This window comes from Podarcis bocagei (genome assembly GCF_964188305.1).
Source record: "Podarcis bocagei genome assembly, chromosome: W".
NCBI lineage: Eukaryota > Metazoa > Chordata > Lepidosauria > Squamata > Lacertidae > Podarcis > Podarcis bocagei.
Window position 1 is genome coordinate 22,791,316 of NC_138131.1, and position 20,783 is coordinate 22,812,098.

Genomic DNA, 20,783 nt, shown 5'->3' on the forward strand with positions numbered 1-20,783 from the left:
TCTTCTGACATCCCTTCTCCTTGTGGTACAGAGGGGCCTGAGGCAGATGCCCTGCGTTGATGCTGTGTTGTAATAGGCTGTTGGTATCTTACTCTGCCTGATCTCGTTGTTTTGTCCTCCGGTTTTGTTGGCTTTTCATCCATGGCACTTTATCTGACAGTCAAGGTCACTCCCACAGCTTTACTGTGAGACTTTCTCAGGCTCAAAGTGGAAAATTCCCCAGCCAATGTTTCTTTTTCAGTAAGCCTCTAGGGGGACACAGTAACAGACAATGGTTTCGCAACAAAATGGCTAAGTTCCCAAATGCCCCCTTCAGCAGGAGAAGTAACAATTTTAGCAGTTCAGAATGTCTATTTGCAGAGTGTTAACCATCCATTATTACATTGTTAATAAAGAGTGCAGTATTCAATGTAACCAGACTATTTCAGTCTAGGCAGTCTGTTCCCAGGGATTGAGAGGTGGTCTTTTGTCTCTCCTTTCTTTCTTATGTTAAAAATTGGCACCAAAAGCACTGTCCCTTATCCCCTCCCTCCCTCTCAGTTCAGGGAAGGGGTTCTCTTAGCTTGACGTTTAATCAGTCTTTCTTCCTAACGCTCCTCACCCGGTAACCGGCTTGGACGTTCTTTGCTTTAATGTTTTTACAGAACGGAAGGTGGACTTCCTCTTTGCACCTCCCCGCTTCGGTTCCGATTCAGATTAGTTTTCTTTAAAATTCCCAATCTTAATACTTGTCCTACTCACGGGTTGTTATTTTGACAGCCGAATTGTCAGAGGAAAAAAGGTCAGCGCTCTCCGGTAACAGCTGCGCAGCTTCACTCCACGGAAGTAGCGATCGACTCCCAGCGCCACGGCACCCCCGTTCCGCTCCGGCGCCCCTCTCGGGGTTCCTTTGCTATTGGGGGAGCCGCTTCTGGCACCTGCTGAGTCCCACGGCCGCAGGCTTCCCCCGCCTGCATTTTTTTAACGGGTCCCCGCTGCGCCGTAGCGGTAAGACGCCAAGTTCCGCGGAGCTTCTCCCTCCCGATCAGAAGGAGACCGCCATTACCGTTGGCTCCGCCTCCGGAAGTCTGGTGTTAATGCACATTGACCCAGAAATCGCAAAGTGTGTGTAATGAAACCAAAATAACACAACACCGTCTTTTTGCTTCCATATGCGTAGAAAGAAGACGAATAAGCTTTGATTGGTCTTATTTCAATTCGAATGGTGTTTTTTGGGTGTGCACCAGAATCACACCCAACCAAAGCAAAAAGGTGTTTTGAGTTCCATCTACATAAAAAGAAGATGATAAAGCTCTGATTGGGCTTATTTCAAATTGGTGTTTTGGGGGTTAGAATGCACATTCATCCAAAATTCGCAGAATGACATGTTTTTTATCAGCCGAAATCAAGCATAGGTGTTTTGGTTCCATCTCAATAGAAAGAGGACGAATAAGCTTGGATTGTTCTTTCGGTGGTCATTCACCCGAACCCGGACCCGGACCCGGACCCGAACCCGAACCCGAACCCGAACCCGAACCCGAACCTTAACCTTAACCTTAACCTTAACCTTAACCTTAACCTTAACCTTAACCTTAACCCTATCCCTATCCCTATCCCTATCCCTAACCCTAAACCAAACCCTAACCCTAACCCGCTTGATTTCAGCTGATAAAATACCTGAAATTCTGCGATTTTGGGGTGAATGTGCATTCCAACCCCAAAAACACCCATTTGAAATTTGGGGTCTTGTTCTCTAATAAGTCTTTATATTTTGTCCAGACATTAAACACTGCCTTTCTGACAATAGGGTTCTTAAAAGCCTTATGGATTTTAACCTTGTCGTACCACAAATATGCATGCCGTCCAAAAGCATTATTAAACCCTTCCAGATCTAGGACATCAGTGTTCTCAAGAAGAAACCAATCTTTCAACCAGCAGAGAGCTGCAGATTCATAATATAGCCTCAAATCTGGCAGGGCAAACCCCCCTCTCTCCTTAGCATCAGTTAGTATTTTAATCCCAAAAACACCAATTTGCATTCTAATCCCAAAAATACCAATTTGAAATAAGCCCAATCAGAGCTTTATCATCTTCTTTTTATGTTGATGGAACCCAAAACACCTTTTTGCTTTGGTTTGGGGTGATTCTGGTGCACACCGAAAAAACACCATGCAAATTTAAATAAGTCCCATCAAAGCTTATTCGTCTTCTTTCTACGCACATGGAAGCGAAAAGACAGTATTGTGTTATTTTGGTTTCATTACACACACTTTGCGATTTCTACGTCAATGTACATTAATACCAAAGAAAACGAGTGATATCAAAGATTCTGCTTTCTATGTAGCTGTAACACACAACTACCTGTTTGGCTTTGTTTAGGCTTATTACACTTCGCTTTGCTAGTGTTAGGTTTAGGTTTAGGTTTAGGTTTAGGTTTAGGGTTAGGGTTAGGTTTAGGGGTAGGGTTAGGGTTAGGGTAAGCGTTAGGGTTATGGTTAGGGTTGGTGTTGGTGTTGTGGTTAGGGTTGGGGTTGGGGTTAGGGTTAGGGTTAGGGTGAGGGTGAGGGTGAGGGTTGGTGTTGCAGTTAGGGTTGGGGTTGCGGTTATGGTTAGGGTTAGGGTTAGGGTTAGGGTTAGGGTTAGGGTTACGGTTACGGTTATCGTTAGGGTTACGGTTACGGTTACAGTTGGCGTTACGGTTAGGGTTAGGGTTAGGATTGGGGTTAGGGTTAGGGTTAGGGTTAGCGTTAGGATTGGGGTTGGCGTTAGGGTTAGGGTTAGGGTTAGGGTCGGGGTGAATGACCACAGAAAGAACAATTCAAGCTTATTTGTCCTCTTTCTATGGAGGTGGATCCAAAGCACCTATGCCATTCCCTCCTCACAGGCTCTGGACCTGGTGTCTTCCATGGCGACACTAGGGCTCTCCCAGTGTGTTTCGGGCCCCACACATCAAGCAGGCCATATGCTGGATTTGATCTTTGGCGCCGGTATAGATGTGATCATGTCTCCCTCGATGAAGGTGCCATGGTCTGATCATTATGCACTGAAAGTCAGGATTGACTTTCCACACCCACCCTGCTTAGGTGGCGAGCCGATTTGGGCTCGCCCGCAGAGGCTGATGGACCCTGATAGATTCCGTCAGGCCTTGCGGGACCTTGCTCCCCCTGGCGACTCCTTGACTGAGCTTGTTGAGGGCTGGAATATCCAGCTCCTAGCAGCCATCGATGAGATCGCACCTAGGCGCCCTCTGCGACCCCGCAGAAACCGGGCTCCCTGGTTTACCGAGGAGCTTCGGAAAATGAAGCGGGACCTCAGACGGCTAGAGCAAGTATGGCGGGGTGCCCGTGACGGAGCTTCAAGAACATCTTATAGGGTTTTTATGAAAACCTACGAGATGGCAGTGAAGGCCGCTAAGAAGTCCTACTTCTCGGCCTCCATCGCCTCCGCTAGCTCTCGCCCGGCGCAATTGTTTAGTATAATTAGGTCTTTAACGTCCCTTGAAGGACAGCCAAATTTAAATAACAATTCGACACACAGCTGCGAGGCATTTGCGAGCTTTTTTGCGGAGAAGGTCTTGTTGCTCCGCCATGACCTCCCTGCCAATTTGGGTACAATAAAGGAACTGGAGGCCCCTCGACTGTCCTCGGGTCCAGTATTGGACCACTTTGACCGGATATCCCCAGCCGATGTGGACAGACTCCTCCAAGCTGGAAAGCCCACCACTTACCCTCTTGACCCATGCCCGTCCTGGCTGATTAGAGCGTGTCCAGACGAGGTGCGGGCCCCCCTGGGTGATATCATCAATTTGTCCCTTGGCACTGGGATATTCCCAGGGGAACTGAAGGAGGCAGTGGTGCGTCCGCTCTTAAAGAAAACATCATTAGATCCTTTAGATCTATCCAATTACCGCCCGGTTTCGAATCTTCCATTCCTGGGTAAGGTGATTGAGAGAGCGGTTGCTGAACAGCTTGGTAGGTTTCTGGATGAAACATCTGCTCTCGATCCATTCCAGTCCGGCTTCCGCGCTGGTCATGGGACCGAAACGGCTCTGGTCGCACTAACAGATGATCTCCGCAGGCAGCTGGATCGAGGTGGGTCGGGGCTGCTGATTCTTTTAGACCTGTCAGCAGCCTTCGACATGGTCGATCACGAACTTCTGGACCACCGCCTTGCCGACGTGGGGGTCCAGGGCACAGTCCTTCAATGGCTGCGCTCATTTCCCTCCGGTCGGGGACAGAGGGTGGCGCTTGGGGGGGAATTGTCATCGCGCCACTCCTTGGTGTGTGGAGTGCCTCAGGGTGCGATTCTCTCCCCGATGCTTTTTAACATCTTTATGCGCCCCCTCGCCCAGCTTGTCCGGAGTTTTGCGCTGGGTTGCCATCAGTATGCCGATGACACCCAACTCTATCTGTTGATGGATGGCCATCCTGACTCGGCCCCAGATACACTGACCAGATGTCTGGAAGCTGTGGCTGGATGGTTACGTGGGAGCCGGTTGAAGTTAAATCCTTCGAAGACAGAGGTCCTCTGGCTGGGACGGAGCGATATGGGATTGAGGGGGCAACTCCCATCTCTTGCGGGGGTGCAATTAGTGCCAGCATCGTCCGTTAAGAGTTTGGGTGTAATCTTCGATACCTCCCTCTCCATGGAGGCGCAGATTACAGCTATAACAAAGGCGGCTGTCAGGGCTGCCTCAGGTCCCAGCTCACAAAGGACCAACGCCAGTTTCTCTTTATATACAGAAGTCTTTATTGAAGTTCATTTTCGGTTTGACAGCCGCGGCGCGCAGCCCTACGTCTGAAACCCTAGACCGTTGAAGCTCCGTCTGAGTCCATCCCTCCCCGACACCAGTTTAAGACCCTTGCCTTGCTCCACCTCCTTCTTTGTTCTCTCTTCCGCCGGGTCCTCCTGCCCGCTGGGGTTTCTCCCTTCCTAGACTCTTCCGACGCTGATTCCCCGGATTGTTCTCCCTCCCTCCGGCGGGCTTTAGGACCTGGTTCCCAATCCGGGCTCTCTGCTGTCCCGCGCGCTTGTACATTTGAACTTGGCGCGCGCGCCCAGCTCCCAACCGTCCTTCTGATCGTTACACTACTCCTGTCACTGCTTTCCTCCTCTTCCGGGAGGTTAGCTGGTTCTGACCTCCCCTCCATTCCCCCCTTCTCTGATGGAGGCGTGGTCAGCCCTGACTCATCTCCTCTCCCTGCTGGAGGAGACGCTGGCCCTGACACACGGGAACCTTCCCCCCCCCCTGCTACGCTCTGGTGGGGAAGCTGGTCCTGATCTCCAGCTGCCGCTTTGGGAGTCCCGCTGGCCCCTTGCTTCTGGTGCGTCCCCCCTGGGACCCCCCTTGTCCTGACCACCGGCGCCCCCTTCTGGGAATCCTCTGATTCGCTGGAGAGGCTCATGGAATCCCTCGGATCACTGTCATTCTCCCCCCCGCTGTCCTCAGATTCTTCCCATTCGCTCTCCATCTCCTGTCTCCGCTGTGCCTCTGTCCCTGAACCCCTGACAGCGGCATTTTTTCATCTCCGCCAAGCTTAGCAGTTGGCTCCTTATCTCTCTCGCCCTGACCTAGCCACTGTGATCCACGCGACGGTCACCTCCAGACTGGATTATTGTAACTCGCTCTACGTGGGGTTGCCCTTGAGACTGACCCAGAAACTCCAGCGGGTGCAGAATGCCGCGGCGAGACTCCTTATGGGGTCTTCGCTGTGAGATCATATCCATCCGGTACTATACCAGCTGCACTGGCTCCCGGTGGAGTACAGGATCAGGTTTAAGGTGCTGGTTTTAACCTTTAAAGCCCTATACGGCCTAGGACCCTCGTACCTATGGAACTGCCTCTCCTGGTATGTCCCACAGAGAAATTTACGGTCTGCAAATAAAAACACCCTAAAGATCCCAGGCCACAGAGAGGTTAGGTTGGCCTCAACTAGAGCCAGGGCTTTCTCGGCCGTGGCTCCAATCTGGTGGAACACTCTGTCACAAGAGACTAGGGCACTGCAGGACCTGACATCCTTCTGCAGGGCCTGCAAGACAGAGCTGTTCCACCAGGCCTTTTGTCAGGGCGCAGCCTGACCCCCTCCTCTGGCAATCTGCACAAAACTTTGCTTGATGGTTGCCATTAATTTGATTTTAATTTGATTTAATTAATTTTATAATGAATGTTTTAAAATGTTGGACTATTTTGATTGTTGTTAGCCGCCCTGAGCCCGGCTTCGGCTGGGGAGAGCGGGATATAAATAAAATTTATTATTATTATTATTAGGGTTAGGGTTAGGGTTAGGGTTAGGGTTAGGGTTAGGGTTAGGGTCGTGGTTAGGGTTAGGGTCAGGGTCAGGGTCAGGGTCAGGGTCAGGGTCAGGGTCAGGGTCAGGGTCAGGGTCAGGGTTAGGGTTAGGGTTAGGGTGAGGGTGAGGGTGAGGGTTAGAATTAGGGTTAGGGTGAATGACCACCGAAAGAACAATCCAAGTTTATTTGTCCTCTTTCTATTGAGATCTAACCAAAACACCCATGCTTGATTTGGGCTGATAACAAACATGTCACCCTGCGATTTTTCAGTGAATGTGCATTCTAAACCCAAAAGCACCAATTTGAAATCAGACCTTTATCATCTTCTTTTTATGTAGATGGAACCCAAAACACCTTTTTGCATTGGTCGGGGGTGATTCCCAAAAAACACCATGCGAATTGAAATAAGACCAATCAAAGCTTAATAATAATAATAATAATAATAATAATTTATTATTTGTACCCCGCCCATCTGGCTGGGTTTCCCCAGCCACTCTGGGCGGCTTCCACAGAAACCAAAAAACACTAAAATATCATACATTAAAAGCTTCCCTGAATAGGGCCGCCTTAAGATGTTTTCTGAATGTCAGGTAGTTGTCCATCACCTTGACATCCGATGGGAGGGCATTCCACAGGGCGGGCGCCACCACCGAAAAGGCCCTCTGCCTGGTTCCCTGTAGCTTCGCTTCTCGCAATGAGGGAACCACCAGAAGGCCCTCGGCGCTGGACCTCAGTGTCCGGGCAGAACGATGGGGGTGGAGACGCTCCTTCAGGTATACTGGGCCGAAGCCGTTTAGGGCTTTAAAGGTCAACACCAACACTTTGAATTGTGCTCGGAAACGTACTGGGAGCCAATGTAGGTCTTTCAAGACCGGTGTTATGTGGTCTCGGCGGCCGCCCCCAGTCACCAGTCTAGCTGCCGCATTCTGGATTAGCTGTAGTTTCCGAGTCACCTTCAAAGGTAGCCCCACGTAGAGCGCATTGCAGTAGTCCAAGCGGGAGATAACTAGAGCATGCACCACTCTGGCCAGACAGTCAGCGGGCAGGTAGGGTCTCAGCCTGCGTACCAGGTGGAGTTGGTAGACAGCTGCCTTGGATACAGAATTGACCTGCGCCTCCATGGACAGCTGTGAGTCCAAAATGACTCCCAGGCTACGCACCTGGTCCTTCAGGGGCACAGTTACCCCATTCAGGACCAGGGAGTTCTCCACACCAGCCCGCCCCCTGTCCCCCAAAAACAGTACTTCTGTCTTGTCAGGATTCAACTTCAATCCATTAGCCGCCATCCATCCTCCAACCGCCTCCAGGCACTCACACAGGACCTTCACCGCCTTCACTGGTTCTGATTTGAAAGAAAGGTAGAGCTGGGTATCATCTGCATATTGATGGACACCCAGTCCAAACCCCCTGATGATCTCTCCCAGCGGCTTCATATAGATGTTAAAAAGCATGGGGGAGAGGACGGAACCCTGAGGCACCCCACAAGTGAGGGCCCAAGGGTCTGAACACTCATCCCCCACCACCACTTTCTGAACACGGCCCAGGAGAAAGGAGCGAAACCACTGTATAACAGTGCCCCCAGCTCCCAACCCCTCTAGACGGTCCAGAAGGATGTTATGGTCGATTGTATCAAAGGCCGCTGAGAGATCCAGCAGAACTAGGAAACAACTCTCACCTTTGTCCCTAGCTCGCCGGAGATCATCAACCAGTGCGACCAAGGCAGTTTCAGTCCCATGATGAGGCCTGAACCCTGATTGGAAGGGATCCAAATGGTCCGCATCCTCCAGGCGTGCCTGGAGTTGTTCAGCAACCACACGCTCAATCACCTTGCCCAAGAATGGAAGATTTGAAACTGGGCGATAGTTGGCCATACTGGCCGGGTCTAAAGATGGTTTTTTAAGAAGCGGTTTAATGACCGCCTCTTTCAGCGGATCTGGGAATGTTCCCTCACAGAGGGAAGCATTCACCACCCCGCAGAACCCATCGCCCAGCCCTTCCCGGCTAGCTTTTATAAGCCAGGATGGGCAAGGATCAAGGAGACAGGTGGTTGGTTTCACTCGTCCAAGCAGCCTGTCCACATCCTCGGGGGTAACGGATTGAAATTGATTCCATGCAACTTGACCAGACAGGGCTCTAGCACTCTCCCGCCCCAGCCCTGCTCCCACGGTGGTGTCTAGCTCCTTCCGAATATGAGTGATTTTATCTGCAAAAAACTTTGCAAAATCGTTGCAGGAGATCTTGGGGTCTTTACAAGGCCCCGATGGTAAAGGTGGTTCCGTTAAATTGCGGACCACCTGAAAGAGTCTCCTGCTACTATTTTCTGCAGATGCAATAGAGGCGGCGAAGAAAGTCTTCTTTGCCGTCGCTATCGCCACTTGGTAGGCTCGACGTTGAGCTCTAACCTGTGTCCGGTCAGATTCGGAGTGAGTTTTCTGCCACCGACGCTCTAGCCGTCTCAGCGATTGTTTCATCGCCCTCAGCTCCGAAGAAAACCACGGGGCTGTCCGGGCTCCATGCAATCGGAGAGGGCGCTTCGGAGCCAGACAGTCGATAGCCCTGGTTAACTCCGCATTCCAGCGGGCCACCAGGGAATCAGCTGAAAGGCCATCAACACGGGATAAAGCATCCCCTACCACTCTCTGGAAAACATTTGGATCCATTAAGTGGCGGGGGCGGACCATCCGAATTGGTCCCACCTCCCTGCAGAGGGGAAGGGTCGCGGAGAAGTCCAGTTGCACCAGGAAGTGATCTGACCATGGCACTTCTTTGGTTTCATTTTTACTTAGTGTCAGATCACCCACGTCGCTAGAGGTGAATACCAGGTCTAAGGCATGTCCATGACTATGAGTTGGGCCCAACTTATTCAGGGACAGCCCCATGGAGGCCATGCTTTCCACGAAGTCCCGAGCGGCCCCTTGTAAGGTCGTGTCGGCGTGGATGTTAAAATCCCCTAGGACAACCAAACTAGGTGTCTCCAGGAGAACATCCGCCACGACCTGAAGCAGCTCGGACAGGGAATCCTTGGTGCAGCGGGGAGGTCGGTACACCAAAAGGAATCCTGTACTGCCCCTATTGCCCAACTTCCAGAACATGCACTCAGAAAACTGGGTCTTCCCAGTAGGACGCCTGGTGCAGACTAATGACTTCCTAAAAATCACTGCAACCCCCCCTCCCCGCCCACATGACCTGGGTTGCTGTGCGTAAGAGAAACCTGGTGGGCAAGCGGCAGCAAGGACGGGCCCATCTGTCTCATTCAACCAGGTCTCTGTCACACAAGCCAGGTCAAATCCTCCATCCACAATCAGGTCGTGGATGGCAGTGGTTTTATTCACTATTGACCTGGCATTACACAGCAACACCTTCAGGTTATGTGGGTTTCCCCTGTTGATTCCAGTATTATTCAGCTTATTCGTCTTCTTTCTACGCATATGGAAGCGAAAATACGGTGTTGCGTTATTTTGGTCTCATTACAAACACTTTGCGATTTCTGGGTCAATGTGCATTAAAACCAAAGAACACGACTTGAAATAAGCGAAGTCCAAGATTCTTCTTTCTATGTAGCTGGAACACAAAACAACCTGTTTGGCTTTGTTTTGGCTTATTACACTTCGCTTTGCTAGGGTTAGGGTTAGGTTGCTAGGGTTAGGGTTAGGGTGAGGGTTAGTGTTAGGGTTAGGGTCGGGGTGAATGACCACAAAAAGAACAATCCAAGCTTATTCGTCCTCTTTCTATTGAGGTGGAACCAAAACACCTATGCTTGATTTGGGCTGTTAAAAAACATGTCACTCTGCGATTTTTGGGTGAGTGTGCATTCTAACCCCTAAAACACCAATTTGAAATAAGCCCAATCAGAGTTTTATCATCTTCTTTTTATGTAGATGGAACCCAAAATACTGTTTTGCTTTGGAAGGGGGTGATTCCCAAAAAACGCCATGCGAATTGAAATAAGACCAATCAAAGCTTATTCGGCTTCTTTCTACGCATATGGAATCGAAAAGACGGTGTTGCGCCATTTTCGTTTCATTACACACACTTTGCGATTTCTGGGTCAATGTGCATTAACACCAAAGAACACGACTTGAAATAAGCGAAATCCAATATTCTTCTTTCTATGTAGCTGGAACACAAAACAACCTGTTTGGCTTTGTTTAGGCTTATTACACTTCGCATTGCTAGGGTTAGGGTTAATGTTAAGATTAGGGTTAGGGTTGCGGTTGCGGTTAGGGTTAGGGTAAGCGTTAGGATTAGGATTAGGGTTAGGGTTAGGTTGAGGGTTAGGGTTGGGGTTAGCGTTAGGGTTATGGTTAGGGTTGGGGTTGCGGTTAGGGTTGGGGTTAGGGTTAGGGTTAGGGTTAGGGTTAGGGTTAGGGTTAGGGTTAGGGTGAATGACCACCGAAAGAACAATCCAAGCTTATTTGTCCTCCTTCTATTGAGATGGAAGGGACGCGGGTGGCGCTGTGGGTAAAAGCCTCAGCGCCTAGGGCTTGCCGATCGAAAGGTCGGCGGTTCGAATCCCCGCGGCGGGGTGCGCTCCCGTCGTTCGGTCCCAGCGCCTGCCCACCTAGCAGTTCGAAAGCACCCCCGGGTGCAAGTAGATAAATAGGGACCGCTTACAAGCGGGAAGGTAAACGGCGTTTCCGTGTGCGGCTCTGGTTCGCCAGAGCAGCGATGTCACGCTGGCCACGTGACCCGGAAGTGTCTTCGGACAGCGCTGGCCCCCGGCCTCTTGAGTGAGATGGGCGCACAACCCTAGAGTCTGGCAAGACTGGCCCGTACGGGCAGGGGTACCTTTACCTTTATTGAGATGGAAACAAAACACCTATGCTTGATTTGGGCTGATAACAAAAATGTCACTCTGCGATTTTTGAGTGAACATGCATTCTAACCCCCAAAACACCATTTTGAAATAAGCCCAATCAGAGCTTTATCATCTTCTTTTTATGTAGATGGAACGCAAAACACCTTTTTGCTTTGGTTGGGGGTGATTCCGGTGCACACCCAAAAAACACCATGCGAATTGAAATAAGACCAATCAAAGCTTATTCATCTTCTTTCTACGCATATGGAAGCAAAAAGACGGTGTTGTGTTATTTTGGTTTCATTACACACACTTTGCGATTTCTGGGTCAATGTGCATTAACACCAAAAAACACGACTTGAAATAAGCGAAATTCAAGATTCTTCTTTCTATGTAGCTGGAACCCAAAACAACCTGTTTGGCTTTGTTTAGGCTTATTACCCTTCTCTTTGCTAGGGTTATCAAGCATAGGTGTTTTGGTTCCATCTCAATAAACAGAGGACAAATAAGCTTGGATTGTTCTTTCGGTGGTCATTCACCCTGACCCTAACCCTAACCCTAACCCTAACCCTAACCCTAACCCTAACCCTAACCCTAACCCTAACCCTAACCCTAACCCTAATTCTAACCCTAACCCTAACCCTAACCCTAACCCTAACCCTAACCCTAACCCTAACCCTAACCCTAACCCTAACCCTAACCCTAACCCTAACCCTAACCCTAACTCTAACTCTAACTCTAACTCTAACTCTAACTCTAACTCTAACTCTAACTCTAACTCTAACTCTAACTCTAACTCTAACTCTAACTCTAACTCTAACTCTAACTCTAACTCTAAAACTCTAACTCTAACTCTAACTCTAACTCTAACTCTAACTCTAACTCTAACTCTAACTCTAACTCTAACTCTAACTCTAACTCTAACTCTAACTCTAACTCTAACTCTAACTCTAACTCTAACTCTAACTCTAACTCTAACTCTAACTCTAACTCTAACTCTAACTCTAACTCTAACTCTAACTCTAACTCTAACTCTAACTCTAACTCTAACTCTAACTCTAACTCTAACTCTCACTCTCACTCTAACTCTCACTCTCACTCTCACTCTCACTCTCACTCTCACTCTCACTCTCACTCTCACGCTAACCCTAACCCTAACCCTAACCCTAACCCTAACCCTAACCCTAACCCTAACCCTAACCCTAACCCCAACCCCAACCCCAACCCCAACCCCAACCCCAACCCCAACCATAACCCTAACCCTAACCCTATCAAAGCGAAGTTTAATAAGCCTAAACAAAGCCAAAAAGGTTGTTTTGTGTTCCAGCTACATAGAAAGAAGAATCTTGGATTTCGCTTATGTCAGAGCTGCCCTAGGTCCCAGCTCACAAAGGACCAACGCCACTTCGTTGTTATATACAAAAGTCTTTATTGAAGTTCAGTTTGTCTTTCACATCAGCAGCGTGCAGCTCTACGTCTGAGACTCTAGACCGCCGAAGCTCCGTCTGAGGCTCCGCCCCCATACACCAGTTTAAGACCCGAGCCTTGCTCCACCTCTTCTCTTTCCTCCTCTGGGCCCTCCTGCAAGCTGGGTTCTCGCCCTTCCTAGACTCATCTGACGCTGAGTCCCCTGAGTCTTTCCCCTGCCTCCGGCGGGCTTTAGGACCTGGTTCCCCATCCGGGCTTTCTGCTGTCCCGCGCGCCTGTGCATTTGAACTTGGCGCGCGCGCCCAGCCGGCAACCTTCCTCCTGACCGTTACACTGCTCCTGTCACTGCTTCCCCCTTCAGGGAGGCTAGCTGGACCTGACCTCCCCTCCGTTCCCCCACTCTCCGATAGAGGCGTGGTCAGCCCTGACTCATCTTCACTCCCTGCTGGAGGAGATGCTGCCCCTGACACCTGGGACTCTTCCCCCCCACTATGCTCTGGTTTGGAAGCTGGTCCTGATCTCCAGCTGCTGCTTTGGGAGTCCCCGCTGGCCCCCCGTTCTTGGTGTGTCCCCACTGGGACCCCCCTTGCCCTGACCATCGGCGCCTCCTTCTGGGAATCTTCTGATTCGCTGGAGAAGCTCATGGAATCTCTCAGGTCACTGCCGTACTCCCCTACGCTGCCGTCAGATCTTTCCTCTTCGCTCTCCATCTCCTCTCTCCCCTGTGCCTCTGCTCCTGAGCCCCTGACATCCATCCCCCCTCGAAGCCCCCCTTCCCCCTCCCCCTCTTCTGGGGCGGGTTCCGGGTGCTCCAGTGCTGTGGGGGTGAGTGTGGGATACAGTTCCTTCCCCCTGGCGTGCGGCCGACCAGTTGGAGCCGGCCAGCCCGTAATGGGCTCGTCGACGGCAATCTCCTCTGCTTCCATCCCTCTGCATTCGTGTTCGAACCCAAAGTCCTCCCCCAACACGTCCATGTCCGTCTCTTCCCCTGTTACCTCGGGTGATGCTGCGTGACAGGGCCCCCTCAGCAGTTCCCTGCTCCACCCCACCTCCGGTTGAGTTTCCCACCAATAAGAGCGGTCTGTGGCAGACCCCGAGGGAGAACCCTCCGGGGAGCTTGTGTCCGGCGCCGTCTCCTCAGCTGATGAGAACCCCTGGAAAGTGCTGGTCGAAAGTGTGGGTGTGAAAAGCCAGTCGTCGAAATAATCTGCCGGCATAGGTCTGTGCGGGAAGAGTGCATGGAACTCGTCTTTGAGGTAGTGCTCCTCCAAGGCATAGTCCAGCACCCACCTGTTGGCGCTTGCCGGGGTACCTTCCCTGGCGAGGAGATATTCAACTCCCTCTTCCCCCCATCTTGAGTCTAAAATCTCCGTGACCTCGTTGAGTGGCGCCGCCCTCGGTGACCCCTCCCCCGTTGGCGACTTTCTGAGTGGGTGAGGTGCGGTCCCTGGCGCCTGAAACCTGTGGGGTTCCTTGTAGGGTGTGAGGACTGACCTATGAAACACCGGGTGCATTCTGGAGCCCTCCGGGAGTGTCAACCGGAAGGCCACTGGGTTGATTTGTGCCTCGACTTGGCAAGGCCCTAGCTGCTTGTGTTTGAGCTTCTTCTTAGCTAACGTTCTGGCCGGCACTGCCTGGGCTGCTAAACAGACTCAGTCCCCCACCTGGATGTCTTCCCCGACTCTCCTGTGCCTGTCTGCCTGCACTTTGTAGGCGTGTTTTGCTAGTTCCAAGGTCCTGCGGAGTTGCTCGTGGACCTCCTGTAACTCTGCTGCCAAGTGCTCTGCTCCCCGTGGCTCCCCCTCCCCCTTCGTCTCTAACCCCGGGAAGGTTCTGGGATGCCGCCCATTGTTGGCGAAGAACGGTGTCACCCCTGTAGACCCGTGCTTCGTGTTGTTGTAGGCAAACTCGGCCAGCGGTAGGTAGTCCACCCAGGTCGAGGGCTGTTGATTCGCATAGCATCGCAGGTACTGCTGCATGATCGCGTTGACCCTCTCTGCTTGTCCATTGGTCTGCGGGTGTCGTGCCGACGCTAAGTTGATCTTGACGTTCAGGATGCTCAGAAGCTTCTGCCAGAAGCTCGAGACGAATTGGCGACCACGGTCGGACAGGATGGACCATGGTAAGCCGTGAACTTTGAACACGTGTTCTACGAACAGCTTGGCGGTCTGTTCCGCTGTGGCCACCTTCGCGCAAGGAATGATGTGCGCCATCTTGGTGAACAGGTCGACGACCACGAGTACCGCTGTTTTGCCTCGCGAGCTGGGCAGATCTGTGACAAAGTCCAGGGCCACCCTCTCCCACGGTTCGAGCGGCGTCTGTAGCGGTTCCAGCAGTCCCGCCGCCTTCCTATGCACTGGTTTGGCCCTTTCGCATGTGTCACACCTAGAGACGTAATCCGCGACCTCTCCCCTCATCTGGGGCCACCAAAAGTCTCTGGCCACTAATTCCGCCGTCTTGTCCTTGCCGAAGTGCCCAGCACTGGGCGCGTCGTGTAACTGCTGCAGGACTTTCGCGCGGAGGTCGTCTCCCGGCACGTAGAGAGCCCCTTTGCGGGTGAGCAGCCCGTCGCGTATCTGGAACTCGCCGTCCTTCGCTGTGCCTCTCCGCACCTCCTCCATTTTGAATTGTGCGAAGGCATCCGTCTGCAGCGCGCGACACACTGCGTCCAGGTCCACGGTGGCTGAAGCGCATTCCCACGCTTTCAGTGCGAAAATGTGTTTGGCCGCCACCGGTGCCACTTCCTCGAGATACTGCGGTTTCCTGGATAGTGCATCTGCCATGACGTTGTTGTCTCCCGGGATGTATTCTATCCGGAAGTCGAAATCCGCAAAGAACTCCGCCCAGCGGATGTGTCTCTGGTTCAGGAACCGCGCCGTGCGCCAGTACTCCAGGTTCTTATCGTCTGTGCGGACCTGCACAGTGTGTCTGGCTCCGATGAGGAAGTGCCGCCACGCCTTGAAGGCTGCATGAATGGCCAGCAACTCCCTTTCCCAGATGGTGTAGTTCTGTTCCGACTTCCTGAGTTTCCTGGAGTAGAATGCGCAGGGCCTCCAGTTCCCTTGCGGATCTTGCTGCAACAGGACCGCCCCCACCGCTCTGTCGGATGCGTCAGTCTCAACCCTCATTGGTTTGTTGGGATTCACGTGCAGCAGCTGTTCTTTGGACGCAAAGAGACGCTTGAGTCTCCGAAAAGACTGTTCCGCCTGGTCCGTCCAGGTGAACTTCGTCTTCTTGGAGTTGAGGGTGTCCGTGATAGCCGCCGTCTCCTTCGCGAACCCCTTGATGAACTTGCGATAAAAGTTGGCGAAGCTGACGAACTTCTGGACCTCCTTCCGATTGCGCGGGCTCTTCCAGTCCAACACCGAGCGGACCTTGGTGCTGTCCATGGCGAGTCCCTTGTCAGACAGCTTGTAGCCCAGGAAATCCACCTCCGTCACGTCGAACTGGCACTTCTCCAGTTTGGCGTAAAGTCTGTGCTCCCGCAGTCTCTGCAGGACCTCCTTGACGTCCCCCTCGTGAACCTCCTGCGATTCCGAGAAGATCAGGATGTCGTGCATGAAGGCTTGGAAACAATGGGAGCCATTTTGCGGACCAAACGGCATAACTCTATATTAATAGGTGCCTAAAGGCGTAAACATGGCCGTTTTCCACTCATCGCCTTCCCGCATGCGTATAAGGTTGTACGCCCCTCGTAGATCCAACTTGGTGAAGATTCGTCCCTTCCTCACCGTCACGAGCAGGTCGTCGATCTTGGGCATGGGGAATGCTGTGGGCTTTGTCCTGGAATTTATGTTCCTGTAATCAACTACCAATCTGCGTTGGGGCGTGTCCTTCTTCTTCACGAAAAACACGGGACTGCCCCCCACTGCTTTGGATTCTCGGATGAATCCCCGCTTCAAGTTGTGATCTATGAACTCCCTGAGTTCTTGCAGTTCGTCTTCAGACATGGAATACAGTTTTCCAGTCGGCAGCATCGCCCCCGGCAGGAGGTCAATCGTGCAGTCGTAGGGCCGGTGGGGAGGCAGCTTGTCCGCTTCCTTCTCGCAGAAGACCTCCAAAAACGCCTTGTACTTGTTGGGTACCGCCTGCACCATGCCTAGGTGTAGCTGCGGGTCATCCTCTCGCCCCTCCTGCCCCTGGCTGGTCCAAATGCAGTGTTCTGCGCAGTAGGAGGAGCAGAAGGTCAATTGCCGCTGGTACCATGCTAATGCCGGGCTGTGCCTATCCAGCCAACTCATGCCCAACACTATGGGCGTGTCCGACAGGTGGGTGACATTGAAGCTGATGACTTCGCAGTGATTTCCAATTTGCAGTACCATAGGCGGCGTTTGCTGTACCACCTGTCCACCCAGTAGCTCCCTGCCATCGACCGTGACAACGTTTAGGGGCATCGTGGCTGGCAGGAGCGCTATGCGATGTAGCTTGATGAAGTCCACTCCTACAAAGTCTGCATTACTACCAGAGTCAATGGTGATAGGGACTTCCAGGGTGTGTCCATTGGGCAGCTGGAGCGATGCGGTGAGTTGCACCACTGGTTTGGGTGGGAGGGGGTCTGTGGGGTGCAAAATCTCTGGGGACTGCTTCACTGATTCACCTGGCTGGGCCCCAGTGCCTCTGCCTCCAACCAGGCTTCGTCGTTTCCCTGCAGCTGTTCCCCCTGCTGAACTGCTCCCCTTACTGTTGCTGAGGCTGCAGTGTGCTTCTGGATCCTCTGGGGACACTCTTTGGCCATGTGCTGTGCACTGTCGCAGATAAAACACTTCCTGTTCCCTCTAGGAGCCTTCGCCTTGACTGCTCCTGGTGGTTGGGCTCCGGTTGCTGTCTGAGCCCTGGCACCACCTTTCTCCATCGGCTCTTCTCCCCCCCCCCCAGTGGAGGCGTGGATTGCGCGTGCCCTGTCTCCCTGGGTAGGAAGGGAGTTGTTCTGGCTGGTGTGCGTGCCATACGTCCCTCATCCCTGCTCCAAGGGCGTTCTTCCAGGCGCACTCCTATCGCCAGCGCTCTCTGGACGACTTCTGTGGTACTGTTAGGTCTCTCCCCCCTCGCCAGCTCATCTTTCACGGCCCCATTTAGCCCCTCCCAGAACAGATCCCTCACGTCAGCTGAGTCCTTCTCCCAGCCCAGCACATTAACTAGCGCAAAAAAGCGGGAGTGATATTGTCTCACCGTGGCTCTGCCTTGCTTCAGCCCGTGCATTTCCCTCCTGGCCACATCCACATCTACCGTTGAGTCCATAGCCTCGATAAATGCTTTTGAATCTTGGAGGGCGGGATTATTTTCGCGCCATAAATTGCGCAGCCACGATTTAGCTTCCCCATGCAGATGAGTTATTATGAAGCCTACTTTCTCCTCCTCATCTCTAAAGTCTTTCCGAAGCAAATTGAGCGCGAAAACTATGTCTGCTCTGAAGTTAGGATACTGCTCCAGGTTCCCGTCGAAATGGGCTACGATGCTGCCCCCCGTTTCCTGAGGCCAACTCCCTCCGGCTTGGGTCCTGGCAGCCCCTCTTTGCCCCAACGTTCCCACCTGGCTTGCAGATCTCGACAGCGCGCTTCTGCTTCCTCTTCTCTCTACTTTTCTACTTCAGTGTAAAGCCTCGTGACTGCTTCTTGCAGCGCTGCCACCTTCTCCTCCGTAGTCATCTTTGCCTATCTTCGTGAGCTCGCAAAAAAAATTTTTATGGAGACGGAGCTTACTGTCAGAGCTGCCCTAGGTCCCAGCTCACAAAGGACCAACGCCACTTCGTTGTTATATACAAAAGTCTTTATTGAAGTTCAGTTTGTCTTTCACATCAGCAGCGTGAACCTGCTTCCCAATCCGTTACACTGCTCCTGTCACTGCTTCCCCCTTCGGGGAGGCTAGCTGGACCTGACTCATCATCTCTCCCTGCTGGAGAAAATGCTGCCCCTGACACCTGGGACTCTTCCCCCCCACTATGCTCTGGTGGGGAAGCTGGTCCTGATCTCCAGCTGCTGCTTTGGGAGTCCCCGCTGGCCCCTTGTTTCTGGTGTGTTCCCGCTGGGACCCCCCTTGCCCTGACCATCGGCGCCTCCTTCTGGGACTCCCAAAGCAGCAGCGAGAGATCAGGACCAGCTTCCCCACCAGAGCGTAGTGGGGGGGAAGAGTCCCATGTGTCAGGGCCAGCGTCTCCTCCAGCAGAGAGAGAAGATGAGTCAGGGCTGACCACGCCTCTATCGGAGAGTGGGGGAGCGGAGGGGAGGTCAGGTCCAGCTAGCCCCCCCTGAAGGGGGAAGCAGTGACAGGAGCTGTGTAACGGTCAGGAGGAAGGTTGCCGGCTGGGCGCTCGCGCCAAGTTCGAATGTACAGGCGTGTGGGACAGCAGAAAACCCGGATTGGGAACCAGATCCTAAAGCCCGCCAGAGGCAGGGGGAAGATTCAGGGGACTCAGCGTCAGAAGAGTCTAGGAAGGGCAAGACCCCAGCGGACGGGCGGAACCAGAGGAGGAAAGAGCAAAGGAAGAGGTGGAGCAAGGCCAGAGTCTTAAACTGATGTCTGGGGGGAGGAGACTCAGACGGAGCTTCGGCGGTCTAGAGTTTCAGACGTAGAGCTGCACGCCGCGGCTGTGGAAGCGAAACTGAACTTCAATAAAGACTTTTGTATATAACAACGAACCGGCGTTGGTCCTTTGTGAGCTGGGACCTTGGGCAGCTCTGACAGTGCCCCATGATATTCTTGTAAAGAAGCTGGTAAAATGCAGTCTTGACTATGCTACCACTCAGTGGATTTCTAACTGGCTGACTGACCGAACCCAAAGGGTGCTCATCAATGGTTCCTCTTCATCCTGGAGAAGAGTGACTAGTGGGGTGCCACAGGGTTCTGTCTTGGGCCCGGTCTTATTCAACATCTTTATCAACGACTTGGATGATGGACTCAAGGGCATCCTGATCAAATTTGCAGATGACACCAAACTGGGAGGGGTGGCTAACACCCCAGAGGACAGGATCACACTTCAAAACGACCTTGACAAATTAGAGAACTGGGCAAAAACAAACAAGATGAATTTTAACAGGGAGAAATGTAAAGTATTGCACTTGGGGGGAAAAAATGAGAGGCACAAATACAAGATGGGTGACACCTGGCTTGAGAGAACCCTAACCCTAACCCTAACCCTAACCCTAACCCTAACCCTAACCCTAATCCTAACGCTTACCCTAACCCTAACCCCAACCCTAACCCTAACCCTAACCCTAACCCTAGCAAAGCGAAGTGTAAGAAGGCAAAACAAAGCCAAACAGGTTGTTTTGGGTTCCAGCTACATAGAAAGAAGAATCTTGGATTTCGCTTATTTCAAGTCGTGTTCTTTGGTGTTAACGCACATTGACCCAGAAATCGTAAAGTGTGTGTAATGAGACCTAAATAACACAACACTGTCATTTCGCTTCCATATGCATAGAAAGAAGACGAATAAGCTTTGATTAGACTTATTTCAATTTGCATGGTGTTTTTTGGGTGTGCACCAGAAGCACCCCCAACTAAAGAAAAAAGGTGTTTTGGGTTCCATCAGCATACAAAGAAGATGATAAAGCTCTGATTGGGCTTTTTTTCAAATAGGTGTTTTTGGGGTTAGAATGCACATTCACTCTGACTTCCAGGTTGGCGCCATCGCCGAATGGCGGACTCCCTCCGAGCTCCGGAGGGAGTCTGCTCGGCAGGGGTTGGGTCCTACCGCACCGGCGATGCGGGGACCCTCAAAAACCACGGGCACGGAGCCCGTGGACATGGTTGACTCGGCGGGCACCGTTAGCGCCCTCCTGACTCGTGAAGGAGCCTTTTTAAAGGCTACGGAACGGGTGCCGCGGAGTGGCGTGGTGCTATGAGTCCTCTGCTTTCCCTGCCGAGTGAAGCCGCATGCCATTCGATGGAGAGCGCTGACTTCTTCTATTGAAAATTTGGACTATAAACAACAACCCGTGAGTAATTTGGAAATTGGACTTAAAAGGAGGAATTTTTTTTTCGGATTTGGCACGAGCGGGGGAGATCCAAAAAGGAAGTCAGTCTCCCCCCTATTGTAGACATTTTAAAACAAGGATTTGGCAACTAAGGTCGTAAGAGGAGCTTGCTTCTGATAAAAAATATTAATTCCACGATGCGAAATTATAAGAACTGTGCTGGAGGAGAAGAGTGGAGGGTGAGAGTGAAAGTGCAACCCCCCGGGAACCGGGGTGATCCGCGAGAGAGCCTGGTGAAGAGAGACAGAGACCTTGACAGCTGTCAAAGTAGCTGTCAAAGTTGGAGAATATAAAGAGAACTTTGCTATGAGGAC